Source organism: Hippopotamus amphibius, chromosome 7 (assembly GCF_030028045.1).
Source record: "Hippopotamus amphibius kiboko isolate mHipAmp2 chromosome 7, mHipAmp2.hap2, whole genome shotgun sequence".
In the NCBI taxonomy this organism is placed as follows: domain Eukaryota; kingdom Metazoa; phylum Chordata; class Mammalia; order Artiodactyla; family Hippopotamidae; genus Hippopotamus; species Hippopotamus amphibius.
Genome location: NC_080192.1, coordinates 71,191,501 through 71,201,374, shown reverse-complemented (window position 1 = coordinate 71,201,374; position 9,874 = coordinate 71,191,501). Strand labels below are relative to the sequence as shown.

Here is a 9,874-nt window from a genome sequence, read left to right as displayed (position 1 = left end):
AGTTTGGATTAGAAAGTATTGTAGATTTACAATGTAGTAATTAGTAGATTATGACAAATTAGGTTTAATTTTTCAGTTAAATGTCAGAACCTGGATCTGTATGCCTGGAGACTACTGTAAATAGAGAAGTACTAAAATTCTAGAAGCACCCCTTGAATGTTTATATGTAGATGTTTTTAAAGTGGCAGACATTCGACAAAATTTTCACAGGTATTGATAATGAATCAGCTATCTGGAAAGAGTGTTTTCCTTTATCTCACAGAAACTACCGAAGCACTTGCTCACATGAAGTAGAGTAACATGTCTCATTTTTCTTAAAATACAAATCCTCTGCAGCAGGTGTTTATTGGCACTTCAAAGGCCCCCATGATGTTTTCTTCGGGTTAACAGAGGTTAGGCAGATAGCCCCTGCCCTCCAGGAGGAGGTGCAGTCCGGTGATGAGGATTAAATAAGGGGACCCATAATAACATCACAGGGCAGAAGCCATGCAGATTACGTGCCATCAGTGTCCCAGGGTTTTTGTGGCGTTCAATGGGTCAGATACCCGGGTAAGGTAGAAGAGATGATTAGAAAATGCTGTGGCAGAATGAGTTGTTTTCTGAAAAAGTGGGTAGAACCGTGATGGGCAGAGGCTGGACTTAAGGAAACAGCAAGACGCACAGAAGCTGCGAAGTGTGTTTAGGGAACGTTGTTTTGTTTGTGTACATCTGTGTGTGTGTGTGTGTGTGTGTGAGACCTGTGTATACGAGAAAGATACAAACATATATGTGTGCTGGGCAAGGAGGGGTAGAAGATGAGGCTAGAAAAATAAGTTGGGGCCGTATTGTATATACACAGCCATATGCTAGTGACATCATCACTTGTTAGAAATGTGTTAGAAATCCAGAATCAGGCACCACTCAGACCCACTGAATGAGTATCCGTATTTCAGCAAGGTCAGCATGCAATTCACATGCACGCTACCGGTTTTTTTTTTTTTTTTTTTTTTTGGCTGTGCCCTGTGGCATGTGGGATCTTAGTTCCCCAACCAGGGATCAAACCTGCACCCTCTGCAGTGGAAGCTCGGAGTCTTAACCACTGGACCACCAGGGAAGTCCCCTACACACCACAGTTTGAGAAGCCTTGTGTAGAGTATCTGGAATGCCAGGCCTGATTGAAGTTTGTGCTTGAGGAATATTTCTCCACCAATACTGTGTACTGCACACTTGAGGTAAGGAGACCTTAAAGAGCACGTTATAGCAACATTGATGAGAAATGTACTGTCCAGTGGATAGAGAACAGAGGGGGCAGATTTGAGAGGTCCGAGGTGGACCCTTGGTTTCTGGCAAATGAATTGATTCCTTCTCCCTGGGCACCGCCATCTGAAGATGGAGACGGGATGACTAGAAGGTGAGAGCACAAGTAGGAAAATGGAGAGATGTAGGGGAGCAGGGAGGAAAAGGTAAGGGGTTTGGTGTTGGACATGGTGACTTAGAGTCGCTGGCAGGACATCCAGAGGGAGAGATTAGGTAGGAAATAAGTGACTGCAGGTGGAGAGACATCAGGGTAAATGGTTGAAACTACAAAGAGGAGGCTCATGATAAAAACCTCAGGAAATGCCTTATGTTTTAGAGAAGATGAACCAGCAAAGGAGACGAATGCAGCTGGCCAGGCTGGGGGCGTAGGAGGAGGATGGCAAAGATGAGGGATTTGGGATGAGTTTAAATAAAGCGCTCGAGGGTTACTCAGATGCCGGAGATTCAGCCCCACTTCCTCCGTCCCTCCCTGTTGAACCTGATGGGACCGCTCACCTTCTTTATACGGTCAGAGGGTGGGAGCCTAAATAGACAGTTTGAAAAAGAAAGGAATGGGTGGCGCAGGGAGCTGGCAAGCAGGAGGACCGCTTCTTTTTCAGAAAGAAAAAGAGTGAAAATAGAGGAATTTTGCCTGCCCGGGAGTAAGTGATCTTTAGCAAACAAAGTTGGCTATGAAGAGATAGGCCGGAGTTTAGGGGTCTGCCTGGTAGCTTAAGATAGTGTGGAAATGTATGCTAACTCATATATACAGAATCAACAACAACAAAAAAAATGGTACTGATGAACCCAGTGACAAGACAAGAATAAGGATGCAGATGCAGAGAATGGACTGGAGGACACAAGGTTGTGGGGGCGGGGGGTGAAGGGGAAGCTGGGACGAAGTGAGAGAGTAACGTAGACATATACATACTACCAACTGTAAAATAGCCAGTGGGAAGTTGCTGTGTAACAAAGGGAGATCAACTCGATGATGGATGATGCCTTAGAGGACCGGGATGGGGAGAGTGGGGGGGAGTCGTGGGAAGGGGGAAATATGGGGATATGTGTATAAATACAGCTGATTGACTTTGGTGTACCTCAAAAAAAAATAAGTAAAAAAATAAAAAAAATTAAAAAAAAAAATACTGTGGAAAGTTTGAGAAACCTTGGGGTAAATTGGTAGAATCAACAAGAGATAAATATGCAAAGTTTGTAAAACTTTTTTTTAAAGTGCTCTTCAGAAAAAAGTAAAAAAAAAAAAAGAGAGAGAGACTATATCAGTTCTGTCATAATAGACCAATATCCTGTTTATTTAAAGAAGGAAGATTAGGGGAACAAATTTGGATTAATCAAGCATTTATTGTAAACAGCTGTGAAGAACCATGGTCCTTGCAAAACTTTTTAAAAGATGGTCTTTGTTTTTGCTTGTTGTCTTTTGATGCCCAGGAAGCAAAATGAGACACCCTAGTTCATTTTTTTTTTCTCTCTTGATGGAATTTTCATTGGTTTCAGTCTAAATGCTTACGGTGCATCTCAGTATGTGAATGACTGAATAGACTATTTTTTCCTTTTAAAAAGTAGCTAAAATAAACTTGTTTTTCTGGTAGCAGACTTGTTGTCAGCGCGTGTCCTGTTAAATGTTAGATTTAGTTGAAATTTAAATGAGGCAGTCATTGCAGAAAGCTGGGAAGAAAGTCAAAATCTCACCTCACTTCGGTTTTATGCGTGCACGTTGGCATAAGTTATGAGTTACCAATTCTCCGACTTCAGCACAAACAGCAAGCTGCATAGTTTTCCTTGGGGTTCATGTGATGGGATGAGCATCTTCATACTGACATCTGACAACCTCAAAAGTTGTAAAGAACTAGTTTTCACTGTCACACTAATTTGTAAAGTATGTGTTCCTTTCACCTCTGATTCCCCTGTAGCAAAAGTATTACTAAATTTGACATTCATCTGTGGTGCATCTTTAATTTGTGCACCAGTAAACTGAAATGTTTGGATTCAGTGAGTTGTAACCTGAGAATAGTTTGCAAACGTAGGATGATTTAATCCCTCTTTATTTCTTTCTCCTCTCTATCTTTTTACAGACTGATCTGATCCGAATCAGTGGTACAGAAATCCGGTCTTCCTCAGATTTTGAGATTCATAAGCAAGCCTTTTTTTTTTAAACTAAAATGATCATTGAATAATAGAATCTCCGCATAGTGTTGAAAGGGAACTCAGTGTTCTGACCCCAGGCTTTTAAAGTTAACTACAAATCACATTGAAAGAAGAGTTTGTACATAACTTTTAAGGCAGGTTGAGAGCCAAAATAAACATACTTCGGGCATGTAATGGGTTATCCTTCCTGTCTATAATTGTCTTTTTAGTTTAATTGACACCTGGACTCTAGATATGATTTGTGACAGGACTGAGGAAACCGTTCTCTATTCACACTCCTGGGCGCAGAAGGCAACCTGTCTTTAGCAGCCGCTGTGAGCTGTGGCTTCCACATGGTCCTTCATTCCCTAAATACTACCTGGCAACTCCATCTGCTTTTTTTCCTTTATTTGTAAGAAAGGAGCAGCCTGTACATTTTTATTACAAAACGTTTTAAAATACAGAAAGGAGAGCTGGTAGGTTTCAGAACTAAATGTGAGAGGGAGATTAATTTTTTTCACCCTGTTGTGTTTGTCAATCAGCATTGTATTTAAAAGGTTTTACAGAATAAAGCAGAAAAAATGCTTCGAAAAATCTTTTCGTCTAATTGCAAAAGGATTTCTGCTGCTCTTGCGTGGTTTATAACATTGAAAACAGACTATATTTCTTTAAGGTTTAGCTGATATGTCAAAGTTGTATAGTTAGTAATTTTGGGCACTGTGTTTGGATTTGGGGCATGGCTAGTCTTGTGACAGGTTTAAATAAAGGACGTTTGATTTGAAGATTTACTTAGTAGGTGAGGACTAAGAAGTAAAGTCCAATTAGTACCTTTGTTTTTCAATAAGAATATATGCTTCCTTGAGTGAGAGCATATGTTTTCGGTAGAGGATTCTTGATTACATCAAAAAAGCAGATTTAATGCAATCACATTCTTTGTGACTTTTATTTCCCCACGAAAGGAGATGTACAATTTTTAAAAAATTAATTAATTTATTGGCTGAGTTGGGTCTTCTGTTGCTGTGCACGGGCTTTCTCTAGTTGCGGCGATTGGGGGCCACTCTTCGTTCCAGTGCGTGGGCTTCTCATTGCGGTGGCTTCTGTTGTTGTGGAGCGTGGGCTGTAGGTACTCGGGCTTCAGTAGTTGCAGCTCACAGGCTCAGTAGTTGTGGTGCAAGGGCACATGTGGGCTCTTCCAGGACCAGGGATTGAACCTCTGTCTCCTGCATTGGCAGGCAGATTCTTAACCACTGTGCCACCAGGGAAATCCCAGGAAATGTAATTTTAAAATAAGCAGTTGTTAATGTAGAAACCATTCAGTTGATACAATGTTCTGCTGTCACCTGCTTCTGTTTCAGGAGGGAAATTTATGCAGGCATTAAGGCCCCTTCAAAGTTACTGTATGAAGGAATTCAGCATTTACTTATCAGACTCTGATAAACTTAATTGTAAATAGCCAGGTATTCTGGGTGACAGAAGTCAGAGCAAACAAAATTCTTAAAACTTGGTTATTCATTGTGGCCTGAGGTCATTTCTGCTCAGTTAGGGGCATAATCAGAGCAGTAACAGGATATGTGGCATCTTAATGAGATTTCTGGAAGGAGTAAAAGCTGCACATTATAGTAATATAGGAGTTGGCATATATGCAAACATATAGTTAACAGAATGATTGAATTAGAGTTAAGAAACCCGAAACTTATGCTTCAGAATTCTGTTCAATACCTCTTATTTGGTGCATTGACCTTAGGCAAGTTGCATCTTTTTCACATCTTTCTCAGCTTCTTTTTTGTTATTGTTTTATGTGAATAGTAGTCCCCACCCTAACAAGATTTATTCCTTCAACAAACATTTATTGCATCTTATCAGAGGCTCCACACTGTTAGGTGCTGAGGGTAGATAAATGGGCCCCTGGGCTGTCCTCAAGTCCCAGGTCTGAGAGGGAGACACGTGTGTTAAAGAATTAGCTGTATTAGAATGCATGGTAAGTGACATAAGAGGAGTGTGAGAGTGAAGAGAATGGAGATGTCCAATGAGCGAGTCTTTGAACGTGAAGCGTCAAGGACGGTCTCGGCTGCAGGGGTGATGCGAGCAAGGGTTCGGAGCAGTGGTTGCCACGTCAGGGCTCCTGGACCCCAGTGCATCCGCCTATGGGGGATCCCTGAGATTGTCCTTATTTTCCAAATAACCAAATGGAAATTGGACATTCACTGAGGAGAAGGCTGATTAAAAAGTCAAGTTTCTCACTGCTGAACTAGAATTATACCAATCTTAATTAGTGATTTTAGCTACATCTTTCCAGAAGTCTTGAATATTTTGATTGGCATTTAAATATTTCCTCTAAAGACGGGGAAATTCATTAGAAGTGATGTTTTGGGGGCTCGTGAAGTCATTTAAGACATGCAACAAAAGCCAAATGAACAAGGGAACTTTGTTCAAAAGGTTAGAACCCTAAGCTCTGCCAGACTGTGCACCACAGCAAGTCCGTGGCCTTTATTCAGGGCTGCAGATAGCTCCTGGAGCTCACCAGATCTCTGTCACAGAAACAAAGCTGTCGGGAGACCAGGGGGCACGAGGCCAGGTCCAGGAAGTCTTTTGAAGATGTTCTAATGAGACATGTGAATCTGATGTAGCACAAGGGCAGTGAGACTGAAGAAGAATGAAAAGATTTAAAGGAAGTTTCAGAAATAGAATCCAGAGTACGTGACTGTTGTCTCAGTGTGGAGGGAGAGGGACTTCCCTGGTGGTACAGTGCTTAAGAATCCACCTGCCAATGCTGGGGACATGGGTTCAAGCCCTGTTCTGGGAAGATTCTACATGCTGCGGAGCAACTAAGGCCAAGTGCCGCAAATATTGAGCCCATGTGCCACAACTGTTGAGCCCATGTGCCACTACTACTGAAGCCGAGCACCTAGAACCCACGCTCTGCAACAAGAGAAGCCACCATAATGAGAAGCTCGGCACCGCAAGGAAGAGTAGCCCCCACTCACTACAATTAGAGAAAGCCCATGCGCAGTAACAAAGACCCAACACAGCCAATAAGTTAATTAATTAATTAATTAATTTTTAAAAAAGAAAAATCATTTTATTTTTTAAGAACTTTTATTGAGATACAATTGACATACAATAAACTGCATATATTTAAAGTGTACAATTTGATATTTTTTCTTATTAGTAATGTATATATATGGTAATTCCAATCTCCCAATAAATTCCCCTCCCCCACTTCCCCACTTGGTGTCCATATGTTCGTTTTCCACAATTGTGTCTCTGTTTCTGCCTTGCATATTAAAAAAATGTAGAGGGTGAGGGAGGAGGCAGATTCGATTTCTGATTTAGATGTTCAGTAACAGGATGGATACGGAAAGCCCCGGGAGAGAAGGGAAGCTTTCTGAAGGCTTTGTGGTGATGCCCTGCTGAAAATGCAGAACTAGGGTAGGGCGAGGGACGAACTGTACATACTGCATAGGTTAGCGAGCTGTCAGAGTACACACAGAGAAAGCGGCAGGTTTTGGATAAAGTTAGAACTCCTTCGCCTGCTTGTTAGAGACTGAGAGCTGTCAGGATGGCAGGGAGGATGGGGCAAGGACTGGTCCAGAATGGGAGGCAGCCAGTATCCCAGTTTCGGCTGCAGGGATGAACCTGATGAGGGGAAGGGGCCTGGCCATCAGGATAAGGTCATCGCAGACGTTTCTTGAGAGGAGCTTTGAAGAATCGGGCTATGAGTGAGAGAACAGTGCTTGCTGTTGAATCATCCTTTGTAAACTGAAGCAACGTGTAAGTGAGAGAAGTTTCTAAAGAGTCTGCTGACAGTTGATCAATAGGCCATCTTCATCCAGGTAATGGATTATTTTTTTTTTACTCCCAGGCAATAGCCCTTTGCCGTAAATCACTCTTTGCCAGGCTGATCTTATCCTGAGACTCACCTCCGGTACTTGTTAAGCTACCATCTCCCAATCGCCTCTGGGGAGGGGGCCTATGAACTTTTACTGGTTTTTAACAGGCACTCCAGATGACTTTGATAATCAGGCAAACAGGGGTTATGCTGAGCTGGGTGAAATAGTCCTGCTTTACCCATGAAAAAGCAATTCGAATGGAGCCATGAGCAGAACAAGAGCAGAACCATGGGGCTGGGCACACAGGGCTGACTTCAAAGCTCTGATTCTTTCCACTGCAAATGCTGCCTCTGCAGTTCCTTTGATTTTTTAGTAAGTTACGAGTTTTTCATCCTGTTCATAGAAACCGCAAAGTAGGGCAAGTGGATCGTGAGGAGATAAATGGCCTTAGATTCTCCCTGCTTTTCGATGCTGGGGGGTGTGGCTCGTTATTCCTTGCTCACTGATGTTTGTTCTAAGCGCCATAGCTCCTTGTCCTGCATTCACCCCCGAGGACTTTGTTGTTCAGCGGTGTTTGTCTCCTTGGTGCTTCTCTCAACCAATAGTAGGTCAGAGCATCTCTCTCCAAGAATGTGATAAGGTGTAACCGTCTAAATCGCTGCATATCTCCCTGCCCTGGGGGTGCTGCTCGCTTTCAGCCACAGCAGAAGGGGAAGCTCCCTTCCAGAGACTCCCTCACTTGGGATGGAGCCCATAACATGTAGCAGAGGAGGAAGAAGTTGTTTTTTTGGTTTTTTGTTTGGATACCTGACAGGGTTTGTTACCGGAGTTTCTGTTATTCCCATGAAGAGGGGTTAAAAGAATTAAGGATGCACCACTCACATCAAAGAACCAGAGTATACTAAATATCAGTAGCGGTTAAGAGAGTGATGTGCTTAATTGTTCCTGCCTGCATTTGTCTTGCTTTCAATTATTGCTAGAATTCACACATATTCTCTAAATATAGTGGTTCATCGTCTGAAAAAGCAGAATCTGACTCAGTGAAACGCACCTCGCATTATAGGTTTTCAGGGAAAGGATAGTTAGATATTAAACTCCGAATTACTTATTAAAATGTGTTCTTATATATATGACATATACATATTTTATTGTTGGATTTTTCTTTGTGTTGAAACATGAAAGTTAGAATTTTACCATTCTTCTCCGTATATACCTCTAGCACAGTTACTTACACATTCAGAAAAAGTGTAGCTTTTTGTTGTCGTTGTTCAAAGTAGAACGCCAAGCATGATAAATGAGCAGCGTTGGTTCTGAATTTTAAAAAAATAGCATCTGAAGTATTCCAGTGGTCTCCTTAATTTTTCATGGGTTAACACTTTGCTTATACTAAGTTTTGTCTCAATTAGAAGATTTTTCATTCTACCATTTATTTATGGTTAATGATTATTGAACAGAAAAATTGGATATGTCTGCAGTGGGCCTAGGAAAGAGTCGACTTGGCTCTGAACCCTTGATCTCTAACTGAATTAGTCTATTGTTTTTATTTGTAAAATGGTACATCTTAGGTATGAATTTTTTTGGTAAATTTTATTGATGTAAAGTTGATATACAATGTTGTGTTAATTTCTTCTCTGCAGCAGAGTGACTCAGATATGTGTGTGTGTGTATGTATTCTTTTTCATTGTGGTTTGTCAGGTATGAATTTTTTTTATACCCTTCATCATAATATAATTTTTTGGATCATATTTCCCTCCTCCTGCAACTCCCAATAGATCTCTTTAGAATGCAGGATAATGTGTGGGGAAGGGAGTTGTGTTGTTCCTTTTCTTTTGGTTTGTTATTTAACTTTACTAGTATGTGGCGTGGCAGAAATCTTTATTATCGCGGATTAGACTAAGAGTTACCATCTGAAAAATTCAAAGTGAAAATCAGTGTAAAAAAAAAGAAAATCAGTGTATAGTTGGGGAACTAAATTAACACATTTATTCACGTGATAAGTTTCTTCATTTGCTAAACAATTAAGTTCTTTGAAAGGTTTCAAATGCATTTACTTGAACTGGTTTGTCTTAATCGACTTGTAGCTTTACTTTGAATTTGTATGCATTGTATATGAAGTGAAATACATCAAGGTTGTATCTTATAACCAGAACCAGGAACATAACTATGTGCGCTTGGAATGCACATGGTCTTTGAGAAGCAAACAGGTATAGCTAACAGATTCCTAGAACAACTATTCAACCCATTTTTTCATTCCACAAATATTTATTGAGAGCCTGTCGTGTGTCTGGGGGTGTACGTTCCAGGATGCAAAGGAACAGAAGCTGCAGAGTCCCTGAGGGAAAGTCACATATGATGCGTTAGAGGAATTGGGGGTGTTAATCTGGGGGTATTGATTTTGGATATGTGAACTTTGAGAAGCCTGTTAGACAGTCTATACCTGGCAGGCAGTTAGAGATGTACGCCTAGAGTTCAGGGAAGGGGCCTGGAGCCAGAGATACACAAATTTGGAAGTTGCCTGTTTATAGATGATATTTTAATCTGTGAGACCATCAAAGAAAAGTACACGTAGGTAGAGAATATTTTCAGAGATAGGAGAGATGAGGAGGGACCAGGAAATGAAACTGAGA

The 9,874-nt window shown here is 41.2% G+C and overlaps 1 protein-coding gene across 1 annotated transcript in view; it reads left to right on the top strand.

Moving 5' to 3' along the window:
* Nucleotides 1-9,874, top strand: part of EIF2AK3 (eukaryotic translation initiation factor 2 alpha kinase 3) — a 71,233-nt gene that overhangs the window by 1,551 nt on the left and 59,808 nt on the right. The gene's annotated exons all lie outside the window — the stretch shown is intronic.